Source organism: Megalobrama amblycephala, linkage group LG7, assembly GCF_018812025.1.
Source record: "Megalobrama amblycephala isolate DHTTF-2021 linkage group LG7, ASM1881202v1, whole genome shotgun sequence".
Lineage (NCBI taxonomy): Eukaryota > Metazoa > Chordata > Actinopteri > Cypriniformes > Xenocyprididae > Megalobrama > Megalobrama amblycephala.
Window position 1 is genome coordinate 53,719,956 of NC_063050.1, and position 21,625 is coordinate 53,741,580.

Consider the following 21,625-nt stretch of genomic DNA (forward strand, 5'->3'; position numbering starts at 1 on the left):
GCAAAATGGCTACTTAACATGTGAGGGGACCCGTGGTGTATGATAGAAATGGCTCATTCTAAGGTAATAAAAACATAATGGTTCTTTATGTAAGGTCTTTATACACCACTGAAAAAATAGTTATGTATATTAAATTGCATTTCTGTCAATAGATCCTCCTAAAATTTACACATTTCACCTTTAATACCATGTTGCTAGAATGATTTAACATGTTGCTAACATGTTTCTAGCACAATTATCACAGATAGATAGATAGATAGATAGATAGATAGATAGATAGATAGATAGATAGATAGATAGATAGATAGATAGATAGATAGATAGATAGATAGATAGATAGATAGATAGATAGATAGATAGATAGATAGATAGATTTCATGTTTGAAAGTTTTGACCCCTTCAATGACAATCTAGGGGATTTTTCAGAGCAGAGATTCTAGAGACTACCGGCTTTTCTTCCTTGCAAGAATTTCCTTGCAGAACAAGCTCTTGTGTCTCTAGAGTCCTCTGAAGACTCCCTCTTCAATTAATTTCCACCAGCATCTTTGAAAGGGATCATAAAACTCATAGGCGAGCGCGAGCCACTGCTTATCTGTGACACAGGCTTTTAGAGTTTCACACTTTAGAGATACACACAGAGCAAATTATGCATCACATGCTTTATTTATGACAGGAGTTCGACAAATTGGTGTTTTAAGCATAAACTGAAGAAGAATTCGCAAAGTGCATGCTGTAAACAATGATGCAAACTTAATTAAAGATAATGCAAATTTCTACTCAAGTAAATGAGACATTGATTAAGAAAATGCTTTTTGCACTGCATTTACTGTCATCTTGTGGGGCCTTTGCATGCCACATTTCTAACATATCTCTTAATTAAAGAACTCAGTTAATTTTCACTTAAAATGATAAGAATTCTGCCCGCATGTCGCAAGGCCTGCAACCTAATTGAAGCGTTACGGCATCCTCGCAATTACACTTCAGAAGTCCTCCCACAACTTTAAACAAACTTCAGACATCTCTTAATGCCAGCACAGTGATTCCTCACTCCCACAGCCACAGATACCATCCATCTCATCTCCCCTGACCACAAAGAGCTGGAGATCAATGCGAGCCAATTAAAGGCATCTTCTTTATTTAAAAGCCCGGCGCAGATACTTCGGCCGCATGTGGGCCGTTAGATTGAGCTCATTTCTTATGCGGTCCCACACTGCTCTGCGGATGCTGTCCCAATATATTCCATTGAAAGTAAATTAACACTTGTGCTGCGTCTGTGTGTCAGAGCCACTAAATTTGAGAAGCAGGATCTGGCAAATTAGTACTACATACACATCGAACGGAGTCGCCTTTTCACTTTAACACAGTCTACTTTTGAACTCTCTTTGAATTTACACAAATGAATACGTGTAGATACGGTAATAAACTCAGGTCTCTAATCAAGTCAAGTCACCTTTATTTTATAGCGTTTTATACAATACTGTTTCAAAGCAGATTTACAGTGATTGGAAAATAATGATTCAATGATTCAAACAGGGTTTATTCAGCTGAGCAGCTCTAAAAAGGAAAAAAAGGTGTTGTTGATCTGCTAAAGTCAGTTCAGTGTTGATTCAGTACTGTTGTAAAGATCATCACTTATTATATTAGTTTAATTTGAATATAAAAAAAGCACCAGGGCAAACAGTGATGTCATCGTCCAGCTCAGTTCAGTCTCTAATGATAATCCATGCAATCCACCAATTACTACCGGCAGTCTAATTTATGAAAAATCATGTTCATGTTTCTTCAAAGTAAACAACTCACCTTTCTTTATATTTGAATCCATGTGAACAGCAGAAGGAAAAACGTTACTTTATGCAGTCCTCATCTGCTTATGTGAAAAATAGAGACTTCAGACTTCTGTCTTTTGCGAAGGAAAAAGCATTTACTCTACGGTTAAAGTTTCTTCTGCTCACCAAGGCTGCATTTATTTGATCAAAAATACAGTAAAAACAGCAATATTGTGAAATATTGTTAACATTTAAAATAGCTGTTTTCTATTTGAATATATTTTAAAATGTAATTTATTCCTGTGATCAAAGCTGAATTTTCAGCATCATTACTCCAGTCTTCAGTGTCACATGATCCTTCAGAAATCATTCTAATATGATGATTTGCTGCTCCAGAAACATTTCTGATTATTATAAATGTTGAAAACAGTCATGCTGCTTCATATTTTTGTGGAAAGGATCATACATTTTATTTTTGATGGATAGAAAGTTCAAAAGAACAGCATATATTTGAATTAAAAATATTTTTTTTAACCATACTTTTGATCTTAATAAAAATATTAAAATCTTACTGACCCCAAACTTTTGAACAGTGGCGTAAGTTTAACCCTAAAAGGGTACTTCAGGACAAATTAGGGAACTTTTTTTTTTTTCTTAATCTGAGCAGTACAAGACTTAAGTTTGCCCACTGAACACACAAAAACAAAATTGGACTCGATTCAACAATGTTAAGTGGTTAAAAAAAAAAAAACAATGGCCATAGCAAGTTAATCAGAATAATTTATAGATTTTTATTGGACAAATAAAAAAATGCTCAAATTCAACACAATGCAGATCATACATAAATGAAGGGGTGAGCCTATACAACATTCTCAAATGTGGCAAACAAACACACACACACACACACACACACACACACACACACACACACACACACACACACACACACACACACACACACAAAAGCATTGCATTGAAAGCCATCAAATGAGCCTATAACAGAGATTTAAAAAAAAAAAAAAATATATATATATATATATATATATATATATATATATATATATATATATATATATATATAGTGTCAAATAAAAAAAGTCACTCACAAAGAAATTGAGTGAGCCAATATTTGAACAGTTTTTTTTTTTTTTTTTAAATGTGTCAATCAGCCACTGTGCAAAACACACACACACACACACACACACACACACACAAAAGCATTGCATTGAAAGCCATCAAATGAGCCTATAACAGAGATTTAAAAAAAAAAAAAAATATATATATATATATATATATATATATATATATATATATATATATATATATATAGTGTCAAATAAAAAAAGTCACTCACAAAGAAATTGAGTGAGCCAATATTTGAACAGTTTTTTTTTTTTTTTTTAAATGTGTCAATCAGCCACTGTGCAAAACACACACACACACACACACACACACACACACACAAAAGCATTGCATTGAAAGCCATCAAATGAGCCTATAACAGAGATTTAAAAAAAAAAAAAAAAAATATATATATATATATATATATATATATATATATATATATATATATATATATATATATATATATATAGTGTCAAATAAAAAAAGTCACTCACAAAGAAATTGAGTGAGCCAATATTTGAACAGTTTTTTTTTTTTAAATGTGTCAATCAGCCACTGTGCAAAACACACACACACACACACACACACACACACACACACAAAAGCATTGCATTGAAAGCCATCAAATGAGCCTATAACAGAGATTTAAAAAAAAAAAAAAAAAAAAAATATATATATATATATATATATATATATATATATATATATAGTGTCAAATAAAAAAAGTCACTCACAAAGAAATTGAGTGAGCCAATATTTGAACAGTTTTTTTTTTTTTTTTTTTAAATGTGTCAATCAGCCACTGTGCAAAACACACACACACACACACACACACACACACACACACACACAGATCAAAGTCCTACTGCAAGATTTGTTGATGCTTCCAAACATGTTGTACATTGTTTATTCTTATCGGTTTGTTGCCAATTACTTTTATTGAGTTATTGTTAGGTTTATTGTTTATTCTTACCTGTTTGGTACTTTGAGTTATTGAAATTTTATGTTTTTGTTAGAAATAAATGATTACTCTGTCTCCAACATTGTTTTTTTTTGTTTTTTTTTTTCATTATAGCATAGTCATATTTGTCTGTAAGCATATTTTGGCATCTTTGTATCGTATCACCCAACACAATTTTTTTTTTTTAAATCTACAATTTTAACTGTGAAAAAATCTAAAACTTAAGAGGTTAAGGTCATTACAACAATGGTTTATAGATTTCAGCCTATATGCAGCCATTGAGTCTGACAGTCATATTGTGGCTATTGATATTTTTGCAATTTTTATATTTTTATACTATCTTATGTCATCAGAGATGTCACCAAATTTTTAGGTTTTGGCTGTCTGAACTTGCTGGAATGATTTTTTTTTTTTTTTTTTTTTTACTGAAGTAAAAGAAATATTAAACAACATAAAAATAAGCATATTTTACATAAAAATATGGTACTTTCAGGAGGTATAAAAATTCAAAAATACAAAAAAAAAAAAAAAAAAAAAAAAAAAAAAATCACAAAAAAATAAATTGACAGTTTTTATTTTGTCGAACATAGTAACATGACATTTTTTTTAACAACTTTTTCACACCTGAGACCTTCGTGCCAAATTTGTCCACGAAGGACCAATTAAGAGCTGCTATACAAAGGACACTTGAGAGTTAAAACAACAAGAGGGTGAGTAAATGATATTAATAATTGTCATTTTGGGTGAACTATCCCATTAACACAAGTTCCTGGTCAGTGATCAACTGATCATTGTTCATTATTGTAAAGAAAAACAAAGTCTGTCTTCATAATCTTTCAACAAAATGTGCAAAGTTGCCACCTCTGAAATGTATTTTTTAGCTGATGTCACATACACCATGAGGGAACTGAAACTAATAGCCAAACCAACATTTGCATCTGTTTTGGCAAACTTGCTTTTAGTTTTGGCTCTATTCTAGTGTGAAAGCACTTAGTACAATTTTCGAAATGTCATATTGCACTTGAAAAAATGTCACATTACAGAAACAAAATTGGAGTTTTTCAATTTAAAGAGTCTTCTAAATATTTCTGATTATCCATGCTTCATAGTCATTTACTTATCTTGTGACATATCAGAATAAATATGACTCTAAATATATAATTTGCCTGGAAAAAAAAAAAAAAAAAAAAAAAAAAAAACTGTCTCATAACTTGTTTTGTACATCTTAAGTCTTTGATTCAGGCTTTCAGGCTTGTAATTCATTCTCACAAGCCCATCTAATTAACATACATACAAGAAGGGAAGGCTATGAATGAAGCGTGACCAATCAGTCCCTTTACATGGGTTATGTTCACTAGTCCTTGAGGAGAACACTAGTAGAGAGGACTCAACTTAATTCAGTATGTCTCTGATTGATTAAAGAGTGATCCAAGAGGTACGCTATATTACACTAGATTACATAGATTACAAGTATTATATTTTGTTCAACCATTTTTTTTTTTTTTTTTCGTAATTTGAATACGGAAGGTGGTCTGGTGGAAGCTAGATATTTTACATCATAACTTGTTAAATATGGATTTTTTTTACACAAATGCATCGCTTTGCTTCAGAAGGCCTTTATTACACCCCGCCGGAGCCGTGTGGAGTACGTTTATGATAGATGATGACACATTGGATGTGTCAGGATATTTATTAATGTATCTTCGATTGTGTTCATCAGAAAGAAGAATGTAATATACATCTAGGGCGGCTTGAGGGTGAGTAAAGCTTGGGATCATTTTCATTTAAAAGTGAACTAATCTTTTAAAGTGTGCAAATATCAAAAATGTCAGGTCTAAATTAACTGTCATCCAAAAAAACATCAGATTTGGTTCATGTTCAGCTGTGGTTTCACACTAAGATGAATATAATATTTCGATTGCATCTCAAATAGAGACTTTTACCGAATTCTCCTTGTTCTCTTGGGAAAAAGACCCTAATGATCTCACATGTCTCAAACTGTGATCAGATTTGCCAAGATTCAAAAGTCGGAGATCTCAATGTGAACTTTTCTCATCAAATTCTTCCAAGATCAAACATAAGGATTTTAGGTGAAACATCTGAGACTAAGATCACAAGACATGTCTCAGATTAAAATGAACAATTTTCTACTTTCATTCAAGCACAGGTGAAGTTTGTAAAGGAGAGGAGGCTCTATATGACTTGATAGTTAAACAGATATATCACTGCATCTACTTTAGATTTCATAAGCAAAAACAGAGGCCTGATTGTTGCTGCCGTATAATAATTTCCGCTGAAACGTTCGATTTGTGATTCTGCTGATATGCGAAGAGCTTTAGCGAAAACTAACTGGATCACCTACTGTCTTTGCTCTTTAACTTTTAATGCAGCAGGAATTTATAACCCCTTGCACCGTGTTTTGCTAAAAACTCTAAGAAATCAATAGAATTCAATACAGAAATCCTAAATAAGCAGACAGGAATGTAAAACAGACAAGGGTATTTAAGGTCTGGAGTGATGCAAAACTCAGACGGGCTGCTAAATTCAAGCGTCTTTCTGTGTTTTAACCATGTATCACAGTCGACATGGGATGCATGAGTCTGTCAGCAGATGGAAGGACTGGTTAATTAGTCATACACTACTAGCTGCTTGTATAGCCTGTCGACTGTCAGTGTCCAGTTAGCGAGACTCTTGGTGCACTTTTTTATTGCCTGTAAGATCTTCATTCATCTTCGGAACACAAATTAGGATATTTCTGATGAAATCCAAGAGTTATCTGAATCAAACATAGGCAGTAACGTCATTGCACCTTTCAAGGTCAAGAAAGGCAAAGACATTGTTAAAATAGTCGATGTGACTGCAGTGGTTCAACCTTTATGTTAGTCTTCATCTCTGTTCTAATAATCATAATTTTTCAGCTAGCCAGAACATAATAATGACCGTCTAGAAGCAGCTCTTGAGACGACGATAAACACCAGTTATAAAACATAACCCTGAATCCAGGTTTAGAATCTCCATTTTGTCACTGAAAGCACCAGGAAAGAAAGTGTTCTCTTGAAGTAAAACCAACTTAATCTTCCCCAAACAAACCTAAATGCAAAACTAATTATCTATCATTAACCCAATGAACATTACAAAACCACTAACCATAAATAAACAAATACATACAACTTTGCAAGGTCTGGTGTATTGACTGTATGGCCCTGAGATGTGAAGGTATTACTGTCACCGAAGCTGATTACAGAAGTGCTTTGCACAACGACGTTTGTCCTTTTCATGCTTCATTACCAAAATGAGGGAACCATCTACAATACGGTGCCAAAATTAACTGCAAAGCATGTTGAAATATCTCATATCTGAACATGCACACCAAGGTTTTCTTCATCAGTGATTGATGAGTCTCTACTGTGCTGAATAGATCATAATGCTGCGTTAAAGTCATTTGTACTTACAGGTTTGAAATTTCATGTGTCCTCCAGTGACTTTTTTTTTTTTTTTTTTACATCCTGACATAAACAGGAAGCTTTTTAGTGCTAATGCAACAGAATAAAGAAAAAAAATAATCAATTCAGCTTCAGTCCTTGTGCAGCCATTAGCATGCATACAATTCCCTGAAGAGTTTCCATCAACCCTGGAAACTTTGAGGGGAAGTCAATCACCTTTTGTCTTAGTCCTGCAATTCTGCCTCGTCATCTCGTTGTACACTCTTGTTAGATGATTTACTGAGGCGGGAACATCTTAAATACCGACCATTATCATTCTCCTGGAGAGACAACAGGACAATTTCTGGGAAGCTTTCACTGGAGCATTACTTAAACAAGCCCTTTATCTTCTCCTTCTATTCACTTCCAGTATAGGGCACAGGCTCACCATTATTACGAGGCCAAATGGGATTTCTAATAGGCGACAGCTTTCAAAATCACAGCTGGATCATTGGATGGTTCTGTCAACAACAAGAGAACGACCTCTACAAATGTTTAGCCACTTTTCGTGAAGTCTTGTTTCATTATTTCCTCATTTCATCTTAATTGGAACAATTGCGTTCTTTCCATAGTCCTTTCTTACCCTTGATGATCCCTTGTCCCTGAAGGTGTTCATAATCCCCTTGTTGCTATTACAAGATCCATAATAGTACTTGAGATTTTTAGCTTTTGTTTGAGAGATCACCTTCAGACTTTATTACTCTAGAAGATTGGGAGGAGGATGCCGTGTAATTACCTTTTGAGAGTGGCTGTTAATTAATGAAGCCACTCTCTTTGACGTCTTTGTATCGAATTATTTGCTGGGAAGTGATGGCAAGCGAAGGTGAAGGGTGTAATACTGAACTGTACAAAAACTAAATTGCAAAATTAATTGCAATCCAAAAACTGTTCTAATGCCTGGACAAATAGTTATTCCCACCACAAACTCATGCCATTGATTGAGCCACAAGTTCACAAATATTTTGAAAGTATCAATGTTTTGAAATCCGTGTTTTGAAAGTATCACAGAGCCGCTTGCAAAATGGACTTTCCAAAAAAAGTATCTGTCTACAGTAAAAAGGCAAATTTTTAAAATCGGTGCTACCTGACCTGAGAAAACAGACAAAAAAGGCTGTTGTATTCCCTTTTGCCAAATAGGAAAACTTCAACAACCATAATGCACTGGGCATGTTGCCGTCCAAAGTCACTCCCACCAGTCTGCTGTAGATAGTCAAAAACCACCCTGCTTTAGTAGGAAATACTTCTTAGCAAACTTTTTAGTCATAATAGTGCCGGAGTGAGCAGAAGTGAGTTAGCACATAGTCAAAACAGGTTGACCACAAACACAGGGCCCTATTTTAACAATCTAAGCTCATAGTGTAAAGGGCACGGTGCTAGTGCAAGTAGGGCGTGTCTGAATCCACTTTTGCTAGTAACAACGGTAAAAATGGTCGGCATGCCCAGTGCATGGTCTAAAAGGGTTGTCCCTATTCTGTTGTGTTTTGGGCATAACGTGCAATAAACCAATTAGAGTCTCATCTCCCATTCCCTTTAAAAGCCTGTTGCACTCCCGCATGTGGCGGATTCGCTATTTATATGGCAGAATTTGCATGCGGAAAAACTGAACGCTTCTCTAGTGAGGAAAGCTTGTGTGCGAGGTTAACGTGCGTGAAAAGCCGGATTCCACCAAAGCATTTTTATCTTTATGCACACAATAATAATCTTTTATATTGTAATCCTTTTATTTTTAATATTTTGCATGTTTGTGGGCTGCTGCGTTTCTCTGTGTGAGTAATAAGCAGACTGTACACGTGTTGTGCACTCGCATATAGGCACATGTTACTAACACGCTCTTTAAATAAGAAAACAAATATTACACCATTTACTTCAGACCAAGTTTCAGTTGGTCAATGGCGCAGTCTATTTCAGTTGTCTCAAAATAGCAACGAGCCAGCAATGCACCTGAACACACCCATGGGCTCACAAATGGGCGCAAATGCAGGACGTGAAAATGATAACTGCGTCAGGCTGAAACTAGCAAAAAACACTTCCGTTGTGCCTGGCGCTGCATTGTGTATGTATGATAGGGCCCACAGTGTTTTAGTCCAAATTGAGGGGAAAAACTGAAAGAAACTGCCATTCTGTCAGTTCAGCCCGAAACAAAACGTTGTCGTGTACAGGTGAGAGAGCTGTTGCCATCTCGGTCCAGGTAACATGGTGAATGAGTAAACATTGTTTACTTACATACAGTATACTACCAACATTGTAACGATACAAAGCAGTTTGAAAATTGGTGAAGTTACACTAAGGACGATAACTTTACCAATAAAGATATAGGGCCCTATTTTAACGATCTGAAACGCAAGTGTCAAAGCGCGAAGCGCAAGTAACTTTGTGGGCGGGTCTCGGCGCTGTTGCTATTTTCCCGGCGGGATAAATGGCTCTTGCGCCCGGCGCAAATCTAAAATGGGTTGGTCTGAAGTAGCTTCATTATTCATAGGTGTGGTTTGGGCGTAACGTGAAATAAACCAATCAGAGTGTCATCTCCCATTCCCTTTAAGAGCGAGATGCGCTCGCGCCATGGCGGATTGCTATTTACATGGCGTACACGCGATGAGTCAGTTAATATATATGTGTGTGTGTGTGTGTATTGGCACGATTGTTCAATTAATTAGCCAATTTCGTTCATCATTATAAGTAGTAATAGGCTGAATTGAAAATAGGTAGCCTAATTCTAATACACGCAATGACTATTCATCATTACATTTTTATATTTATGTACACAATAATATTCTTTTACACTGTAATCCTTTTGTTTTTAATATTTGGCATGTTTGTGTGATGCGCATCCCTGTGTGTAATAAGCAAAGTCAACGCACACTGTGGACGCGCCCAGAGGCGCAGTTTCTAGCAACGCGCTCTAACAAAAAAATATTGCGCCATTGACTTTAGACCAGGTTTGAGTTGGTCTATGGCGCAGTCTATTTTCAGCTCCTTAAAATAGCAATGCGCGGGCAATGCGCCTGAACACACCTCCTTTTTTGCGCTGAACCGCCCAGGGAGCGCAAGTTCATTCACTAGTTTAGCGACGTGCTTCTGTGGAGGGAAAAGCGCGCTTTGCGCGGGTGCAAAATAGGAATGACACATGCGTCGGTGTACAAAGTCAATTGCGCTGGGTGCAAGATAGGGCCCATAGTTTTAATCTTGGAATCACCTTCAAAATGTTTTATTCCAGCTGATGAACAATTAAAAAAAAACACTGACAGCCAATCAGAATCCATCCTGCTTTAAAGAGCTCAAGCTATTAAAGGTGCAATATGTAAGAATGTTGCATTAAAATATCCACTAGGCCAGTGTTATAATTTTTGTTCACTTGAGTACTTACAATATCCCAAATGTTTCCAACTATTTGTAAATCGTGAGAAAATTGCAGTTTTAAAGGGTTAGTTCACCCAAAAAAGAAAATTATGTCATTAATGACTCACCCTCATGTCGTTCCAAACCCATAAGACCTCCGTTCATCTTCGGAACACAGTTTAAGATATAGATTTAGTTTGAGAGCTTTCTGCCCCTCCAATTAAAATGTTTGTACGGTATACTGTCCATGTCCAGAAAGGTAATAAAAATCATCAAAGTAGTCCATGTGACATCAGAGGGTCAGTTAGAATTTGTTGAAGCATCGAAAATACATTTTGGTCCAAAAATAACAAAAACTACGACTTTATTCAGCATTGTATTCTCTTCCGGAATCCTTTCCATTGAATTGATTCCATTGAATCCTTTCATCTGTCGGCGTTGGTAATGCACTTTTACGCCATTGTTTTTGGCAATTAGGACATCCGCGACATGCACACTTACGCACCATTTTAAAAAGTATAGCAATACCAAAATACAAACAATGTAGAATAGCTTGAATACAGCGTGTGTCTCCCTCAGACTGTAAATGAAGCTCGGGCGCACCAGATAACACGTCAGCAGCGTCTTACGTCAGCAGCGTCACTGCAGAGTTGTGAATGCGGATTGACAACAGACCCGGAAGAGAATACAATGCTGAATAAAGTCGTAGTTTTTGTTATTTTTGGACCAAAATGTATTTTCGATGCTTCAAAAACTTCTAACTAACCCACTGATGTCACATGGACTACTTTGATGATGTTTTTATTACCTTTCTGGACATGGACAGTCTACCGTACATACATTTTCAATGGAGGGACAGAAAGCTCTTGGACTAAATCTAAAATATCTTAAACTGTGTTCCAAAGATGAACGGAGGTCTTACGGGTTTGGAACGACATGAGGGTGAGTTATTAAGGACATCATTTTCATTTTTGGGTAAACTAACCCTTTAACCAAGGCTCCGGGATGTGTGAGGAGTCGCCTTTCAATTATGTCATACCCATGTTACCCTTGGTTTCCAGTTTTATTTTGTAGAAACCATGGAAACACCAAAGGCGCTTTAATGTATTACATGTTTTAATAGATAAGGGAACAACTGTTTTGATATATTTATATACAGAAAACTAATTATTGTTATATAGCTCAAAATGTTTAGTCTTATTGTTTAAATATAATTTTCTTGATTTTTTTGCGAGTACCATGCTTTACCATGACTCTGAGAAAAACACTATTTTGTGAAGTAGCTAACATAGCATAATCAGATTCAGCTTTAATTTTAGTAACAGTAATACAGCATTTTCTCCATTATACAATATGTTTTAAAATTAATTGCATGCCATTTATCAACACAAGCCATCCAGCATTTAATATGATATTCTAAAAATCAATCTATCTTACTGCAGTGTGCGACAAGTGTCTCATAACAGCCGCCGAGCGAACGCACAGAGTAACGTTATAACATCATTTCCAACACACTCAAATGTATCTAATATGATAAACAGAGCTGCGTTACCTCATACTCATGACCAGAAAAACGAAAGCGGCGCCGGCGACTACGGCATAATAAAAGTTCCGCTGCTCGCGGTGTGTGTCGCACAATCGCTCCAGCGGCCTCGTTCAGCTCCCACAACACTCGGTCCTGCTCTGCTTCATACTACAATAATGTTAATAATCGCATCCATGAACAAGATTTCTTCCCAAGTCCTATCCCGATTATTTTCCACCGACTGTTAGGTGAAGACCACATGTCCTAAAATTCCGTGCTCAAACTTGCCGTCATCAAGCTAAGCCTTTGTTTTGAATAGGCCTTTAGCGACCTCTAGCGGACAGAAAATCCTACATATTGCACCATTAAGGCACATGACAAAACTGCAGCATGCGCATAGAATAAACAGAACAATATTGTGCATTGGTGTAGAAGCTAATATTGTTAAAGTTATCATTCTTCATTCATTTAAACTCTTCAGGACATGTTTTGTTTTTTAAAAAGAACTGGATACTTTTATTCACCAATGATGCATTACATTGAATTAAACAAATGCTGTTCTTCATAGTTTTTGTTCATTGAAAAACTCCAAGAAAATTATGTATTGCGGTTTCCACACTTCATTAAGCATAAGCACCATTTTCAATTGGGATAATAAGAAAAAAGGTTTTTGTGTGCCAAATCAGCACATCAGAGTGTTCTGAGGGATGGTTTCTGAATAATAGCTTTGCTATCACAGGTAAACATGTCATCCTAAATATAATGGAAAACAGTTCATTTAAATGGCATTAATAAATCACAATGTTATTGTTTCTGCCTGTTTTGTGAACAATTAAATGCAGACTTGGTGAACTTAAGAATTAATTCTTTCAAAAACATAAAAATGTCTCACTGATTCCAAACGTTTGATTATTCTAACCCTGTTTTTTTTTTTTTCCTCAATTTTTCTCTTTAAATTGTGCAAGCACTTTGTAATAATGCAGTTTGAGTCATCAGAGTAGGAATTACTATAATTCAGACATAAAATATGCTTTCCCAAGCCATGACACATGAATATGTCACAGCAAACACCATTAGAAAAAATACTCAGGCTCTGCTTATCCTGTCTGAATAAAGTCAACTCTAGCATGTCTATTACCGTTGTTGGTTATAGTCAAGATTAGAAATTTTAACAAAGCCATAACCGTAAATAATAAACAGTTCAAAAGACTACATTTGGCAACATTTACACATTTTATGTTGGCCTCACAAAGCTAAACAACATCCTCACAACCATCACTTCAAACTTAAAATGTCCTTTTTTTATAATATAAATACAGCATAACCAGCAAACTAACACGGATTAACCTTGTAGTTTCAATTTCTGTCTTCTGAAAAAGTGGCTGAATGAATCTTTCTTAAAGTTGATGTGACCTTCTGCACAGTTAACTTAGCATGATTTGATTTGGCCAAACCAGACAGACCAAGGCGTTCTTCCGCAATTCCACCATTTATCGATTTCTCATGAGTGTGAACATGGCAAAGTGGTTTTATTCTCAGAGGTGAGTTCATAAAGTGGTCGGTTTCCAATGGCAACAGTGTGATTGTTCAGCTTCAGGGCTGTTAATTTGCTCTTTGTGAGACGAGCACTGCTGTCTCCATTCACATCATCTACACAACAGAATGCAAATATTCTTCCTTTACAGTCAGGCAACAAGGGAGGAAATGATAAGATCATTACTGCTTACTCTTCTCTGGAGGGTGTCTATCTAGAAACAGAAAAACACAAATGTAAGTGAAATCCAGCTCATACTGTAAGAGAAATGAATGTTGCATGCTTGATTTAACATCCATTATTTAACCTAAAACTCCCAAATTCAACAGACTGACTGCTGGAGGAGATGAACCTAATTATCCAGGGGAAAATCTGTCATCGCCTTATTCTTTTTTCTTCTGATCATTATAATTATTTAAGTGTGTAGGGCGCATTACAAGGACAATGTCTACAATTAAAGGCAACAAGCTGAGCTGTTTTAATGAGACCTGCACGAAGACATTGTTCGTCCACATACTGCCTTTAAAAATGAAAATGAAAGAATCCCACTGTGTAGAATTTAAAGGAATAGATACTCCAAAATTGTCATAATTTACTTAAAAGGGTTATGACATGAGAAACGAAATGTGCCTTGATTCTTTGACATATAAGGGGTCTTTTTACCATTAAAACGTCCTGCAAGTTTCATAGCTTAAAACATCCTCCTCATTATAAACAAAGCCTTTATTTAATCAAGCTCCAAAAACAGCTCATTGGGATATTGGGGGATTTGTGATATCACACAGGCAAATACATTTGCATAAGCCTGCCTCCAGAGCAAGACATCAATGAATATTGCATCATCACACCATAAGCCCCGCCCATTGGTGTTCAATCACAAATAGACCCCATCACGGCTGATTCACACGGGGAGTCTGCATTAACGCTTCTGATTTACTTTGAATTGTGGGTTCCGTTGCGTCATGTCACTGGCATTGCTTGTGGCTAAAGTTGAAAAATTTTCAACTTTTCAAGCACCAATGCAGGCGTCAGCAAATCAGATCACCATATGCAAATACCCTAGCACAGACGCTAGCCAATTGCATTCATGCAACACCAGAAAATAGAGGCACAAAATGGAGGAAAAGCTTATCATTGCTGTGGGTAATCACTCGGTTCTTTACGATCAGTCTTTATATATGTACCGGGACTCATCCTGTAGGGACCAAGCCTGGAAGGAGGTGGCAGAGGAGGTATATAATATAATATAATATATATATATATATATATATATATATATATATATATATATATATATATATATATATATATATATATATATTAACTTTAAAAGTGAACCTCAAGGAACATATTAAAATAAAATAAAATACATACAGTGCTGCTTGAAAGTTTGTGAACCCCTTGAAGAATCTGTGAAAAATTTTAACAAATTAAGAGAGATCATACAAAATGCATGTTATTTTTTTATTTCGTACTGTGCTGAGTAAGATATTTACATAAAAGATGTTTACATATAATTCACAAGAAGAAAAAAAAAAAAATAGCTGAATTTATTCAAATGACCCCGTTCAAAAGTTTGGGAACCATTGATTCTTATTGTGTGTGGTTACCTGGATGATCTATGACTGTTTGTTTGTTTTGTGATGGTTGTTCATGAGTCTCGTGTTTGTCCTGAGCAGTTAAACTGAGCTCTGTTGTTCAGAAAGATCCTCCAGGTCCTACAGATTCTTTAGTTTTCAAGGATTTTTTGCATATTTGAACCCTTTCCAGGAGTGACTGTATGATTTTGAGATTCATCTTTTCACACCGGGAAAATTGAGGGACTCAAACACAACTGTTAAAAAAAGGTTCAAACATTCACTGATGATCCAGAAGGAAACATGATGCATTAAGAGTCGGGGGGTGAACTTTTTGAATTCGAAGATCAAGGTAAATTGTACTTAATTTGTCTTCCAGGAAATGTGAAAATATCTTCTGTTGCTTCTGAAGGGCAGTACTAAATGAAAAAAATATATATATTTAAACAAAATAAGAAAAATTTGGACTTCTTCATCCTGTTTTCAAAATTTTTCATCTCCCGGCTCTTAATGCATCGTGTTTCCTTCTGGAGCATCAGTGAATGTGTGAACCGTTTTTAATAGTTGTGTTTGAGTCCCTCAGTTGTCCTCAGTGTAAAAAGATGGATCTCAAAATCATACAGCCACTGCTGGAAAGGGTATGCAAAAGATGCTGGAAAACTGAAGAATATGCAGGACCTGGAGGATTTTTCTGAAGAACAGAGCTCAGTTTAACAGTCGTAGATCATCCAGGTAACCACACAGAGTATTAAGAATCAGTGGTTCACAAACCTTTGAACATGATTATTTTAATAAATTCAGCTATTGAATTATATGTAAACATCTTTTATGTAAATAAAAACAAATAACATGCATTTTGTATGATCCCTCTTATTTTGTTAAAATAGTTCACATTTTCACAGATTCTGCAAGCGGTTCACAAACTTTCAAGCAGCACTGTATCTTGACCCCTTTAAACCTGCATGTTGTCTTTATTTTTTTATTAATAATTTAATCAAGCCTTACATGGTTTTCCATCCAACGCATTTTAAATTTGTTATAGTACATATGTTCATCACAAGCTACCGTATGACTTCAAAAACATTTTTTTTTTTTTTTTTTTTGGTAATCTATTCCTTTAAAAGTGATCCCTATGTGTATTTAAACCCTATACAGCCTACTGTATCATATTTGAAACATCTAAGGCCTCTAAATTATCAACATGATCAACACTTTGCTGAAAAACCTGTTGCACACATCTGATTGATACTTTATACTTTTTTTAGCAAGTTAAAGGTCTTTTAATATCATTGTAAAAACACATACACATCTTTTTGCTGTGAAATAAGTATTCTTAGTAAATTTAAGAATAACTTTTATATTGTTAGTAATATTTTAAGATGGACACTGTTAGATTGTCCATACAGTATGTTCTAGAAAAAAATCATGCTAAAATGTGAGTATCAAACATGATTCATCACGTTCATCTCTCAGTCATCACCTTATTGCATTACATTATGGCCTGGTTTCACAGACAGGGCTTTGTTTAAGACAGATAAGACCTTAGTTCAAATAGGACATTAGAGTAGCTTTTATAAATGTTCTTTAGAGAAAAAAAGAAGAAGAAAAAAAAAAACCATTACTGGTGTGCATCCTGAGACAAAACAATGGCACTGACATATTATAAGATATGTCAGTGCAAGTTGCTTTCAGTTAAAACAGCTCAAACATGCATTTTAGTCTGGGATTAACCTTAAGCTTTGCCTGTGAAACCGGGAGTTTATGTTTTAGAAAAAAATCATGCTAAAATGTGAGTATCAAACATGATTAATCGCGAGGAAGGTTTATTTGTTCATCTCTCAGTCATCACCTTATTGCATAACAGTATGGCCTGGTTTCACAGACAGGGCTTTGTTTAAGCCAGATAAGACCTTAGTTCAAATAGGACATTAGAGTAGCTTTTATAAATGTTCTTTAGAGAAAAAGAAGAAGAAAAAAAACATTACCGTGTGCATCCTGAGACAAAACACTGGCACTGACATATTATAAGATATGTCAGTGCAAGTTGCTTTCAGTTAAAACAGCTCAAACATGCATTTTAGTCTGGGATTAAGCTTAAGCTTTGCCTGTGAAACCAGGGGTTTATGTTTTAAAACTAATCATTTAAATATCATCTTGATAAGATCTTTTTTGGAGATATAGAGTGACAACTGATATCATGTATTAATATATATATATATATATATATATATATATATATATATATATATATTTTAATACATGATATCATTTGTCACTCTATATCTCCAATATCCTATATCTCCAATATATATATATATATATATATATATATATATATATATATATATATATATATATATATATATATATATATATATATATATATATATATATATATATACAGCTATGGAAAAAATTAAGAGACCACTTAACATTGATTTCTGAACTTGGAGTGGTCTCTTAATTTTTTCCATAGCTGTATATATATATATATATATAAAAAACTGAGGTGTTTTCCCTCCTCAAGTGTGAGCTCCATATTCTAACTATATCATACTATATGAGCCATATAAGCCTGATGTATCAAATATGATACTCAACACAAAGTACATATGCAAACTTATCTTTTTTATTTATTTATTTTTTATGATGTTTTAGTATATTGTCTAAAGGTTCAATAAACAGTTCAATTTCAATTACTATTTCATATGTAAGGCTTTAAAAGGTTAAGGCATTATCCTCGGCAAAGATAATTAACCATATGAAATTGTTATGCATGAGTAATTATTTTTAATTAATATTTTTATTCATCAAGGATGCATTAGATTTATCAAAAGTGAAAGTAAAGGCATTTATAATGTTACAAAAGATTTCTATTTCAATAAATTCTGTTCTAACTTTCTATTCATCTACTAATCATGAAAAAAATATATATCCCGGTTTATATAAAAATATTTAAAAGCACATCTGCTTTCAACATTGATAATACTAAGAAATGTTCTGGATTTTACAATATTGCTGTTTTTACTGTATTTTTGATCAAATAAATGCAGCCTTGATGAGCACAAAAGACTTCTTTCAAAAACATAAGAAAAAAAAAAATATCATACAGACCTTGTGAATGGCAGTGTGTGTATATATATACAGCTATGGAAAAAATTAAGAGACCACTCCAAGTTCAGAAATCAATGTTAAGTGGTCTCTTAATTTTTTCCATAGCTGTATATATATAGTATGTGTATATATATATAAGATATATGACTTCAGAAAACATTTTATATATATATATATATTACGTTTTCTGAAGTCATATATCTTTGAGTAAGGAACAGACTAAAATTAAATTATTTTTTTAATTTTCTCAAATCTTATTTATGTAAGTGTAACCAGACCAACTCGACCTGCTCCAAGTGGGATTCTAACCAGTGTCTCCAGCATGGGAGACAGGCGCGCTAACAAGGACCCTAAAGACTGCAGTCAGTCACTAGTGCCTCTTGAGGCCAGGCCAGTGAGGTTTACATGCACAGCTCTTGCATTTTTTTATTTTTTTTTACTTTACATGCACTGGCCTCCGTTACACTCACCCCCCCCTAAATCTCACTCCCATTCGGGTCACAGCACCAAATGTTACCAGTCCTACTGAACCCGCTCCGAGCGGGATTCGAACCAACGTCTCCGGCATTGGAGGCAGGCACACTAACAAGGACGCTAAAGACTGTAGTCTCTAGCGTTAATCACTAGTGTGCCACTTGAGGCCATGGGAGTGAGGTCTACCCACACAGCTCTCTGCACATTTTTCAAACTTGACACGTCCCACCAGGTTTGACGTCAACGAAACATCAATGTTCTTCCATATTTTGTAACCATGATATGCCCAGTTGGAATCTGCTGTTGATTGACATTTGAAAACTATAGATAAGGGAATACATTTCCAGTGAAAAAGGACTTCAGTTTTGCATTAAATCTTTACCTCATGGACAACCCAAGGTCACTCTTCAGCCAGTGTTGGCCTGCACAGTTTGTGGTTTTGTCCTCAAAACCAGTCTCCCTTGGACTGTCTGGAAAGATGAATGCATTACAAAAATATCCCAAATCTACACACAAGAATCTCAATTATGGCACTCAGAGTTTGGAGGTATTCTATCAAATATACAGCATCTCATCAAATATTTAATATGTAGCACTCAACGCAAGTTATCATTACAATTAAAGACATTATCCCATCTCAAATGCACTTTCGCTCATTCCAAATGCATTTTTTTCTAGTTCAGTAAAAGTCAGATTTAAAACAAACAATTAGTGACATATTTTCATTCAATTGCTCTATGTTTTTCTGCTAAATTAGCAGATTGGATTACAAAGCGAGAGGTTAGGGTAGTACAAGGTTAGATGGCCAGAAGAAATGTAGTCCTCCAGCCTTCTGTGTTAAATATGATTTAACAAGACAAACCTGCAAGCAGCGCTGAGGAGCACTTATAAAGGGCAGTGTACCGCAAATTGAAAGCGACGGCCGACAGAAACCCCACAAACCACTGCTGGTAAAACAGTGTGAGCTGGTTGATTGCAGTGTTTCCATTCAGAAAGGCTACATTTTCATTGGTTTACAGGCCTGTGGGAGTCACGGCACAGTCGGTAGTAGTGGAGTTATTGAGACGCAGGTTTGCGCTTCTCTTCCTCCAACTTCCTGTTTGCTCCTCATTATTCTATCCAATTAAGAGAAAAAAAAAAAAAAAAAAAAAAAATGTATAAAAATATTTTTGTTATAAAATAAAATGTAAAAATATGTACATACATTATATATTAAAGGTCACCTATTATGCCCATTTTTACAAGATGTAATTTAAGTCTCAGGTGTCCCCAGAATGTGTCTGTGAAGTTTTAGCTTAAAATACCTCACAGATCATTTATAAATCCATGTTTTAAATACCCATTTCTGACTACAGTCAAGAACAGACTGTTTTCGTGCATGTGCCTTTAAATGCAAATGAGCTGCTGTGCCCCGCCCCCTCTCTACAATCACAGTTCCTGCCACAGTTGGATTCTCTGTCAAATACAAACAAGAATTCTGCTTGGTTTTGATTAGCAACTATATCGTGAACACTCTCACTTTCATCATTATAGTTAATTATTTCCACGCAGTTTTAAAGCTATATCAGTTTAAACTTCTAATGGATCGTTTTCTGAGCGCACTTATCTGAAGCACACGCACACAGACAGCTGGCTGTTAGACGTTAAGTCTCATGAGTAACTTCTTTCATTTTTTGTTTTGTTTAAACTGTCAAAAACACACAGTTCACATAACACAGTCAGTTCTGTCCGTGAACAACGTTACAGAAATCGTATGTGTATATTAGATCTGTGGCGCATTCCCTTCAAAAATATAACTAATCCACTGTCAGCGGCTCAGATGTCAGTAAATGAAAACCGTTATGTTCACTCTTACATCCAACAACAAAACTTCTCAATTATTTACCAGACATTGTTGTGGCTACAGCTGCTCGAGCACGGAGAAAATGGCAGACAGTACAGCTCCCTGTGGGCGGAAACTATGGTAATACAGGACTGTCAGTCAGCTGTCGTGGGCGGGGCCTGAGCAATGTGATGTCACATTGCTCAGAGAATCAAAATGGCTCATCTAATGAGACTGCTTTGGTTTATTGGGGATTTTTTTTTTTTTTAAAAACGAGTGGGTGGATTTTTATCATTGAAGGGTGGTTGTGTTCACACACTGCCAACACACATTTATATTCAAACACCTTGTAAAAGTGGATTTAGCATTATAGGTGCCCTTTAAACTACTTAAACTATAAATGTGTTCTAAAATAGGCTACTAGTAAAAAAAAAAGTCAAAATTAGTTAATTGATTTTCACCTTCAATTAATGTTGAGTGGTTTGATTTATTTAATCTCCCAAGCCTAACTACTGACTATCACACCAACAGTAAAAAAAAAAAAAAAAAAAAAAACAGGCATGTAAAATAAAATAAATTTCCTGTCAGAAAGGAAAAACACCCAAATAAACAGTCTGTCTGATTGACACAACAACATTTGCTGCTTTTTCCTGAAAAAGTGTCATGTGTCATCATTAATCATGAACTAATACTGGAACTTAAACTACAACGACTGAAAATTCAAAAGGAAAGAGGAAAAAAGATATAAAAATAACTAGACAAAATAGCTGATGAGGTCTTCATTTTGTTTCACATAGCATAAATAGTAATCCCTGATTTAACAAAGCCACTTAAATGTCACCCAGATGTTGAAAAAAAATGTGATGGTATTTTGTAGCTTTGTGAAGCTGATGTCACCCAGCAGTTTAC

The 21,625-nt window shown here is 35.0% G+C and overlaps 1 long non-coding RNA gene across 1 annotated transcript; it reads right to left on the minus strand.

The window, feature by feature from the left end:
* Nucleotides 1-13,405: 13,405 nt before the first annotated feature.
* LOC125271483 lies at nt 13,406-19,372 on the minus strand. Its single transcript, XR_007185643.1, has 2 exons — nt 19,277-19,372; nt 13,406-13,943 (listed from the first exon to the last, which is right to left on the minus strand). It is a non-coding gene; the product is annotated as an uncharacterized LOC125271483 (long non-coding RNA).
* Nucleotides 19,373-21,625: the final 2,253 nt, after the last annotated feature.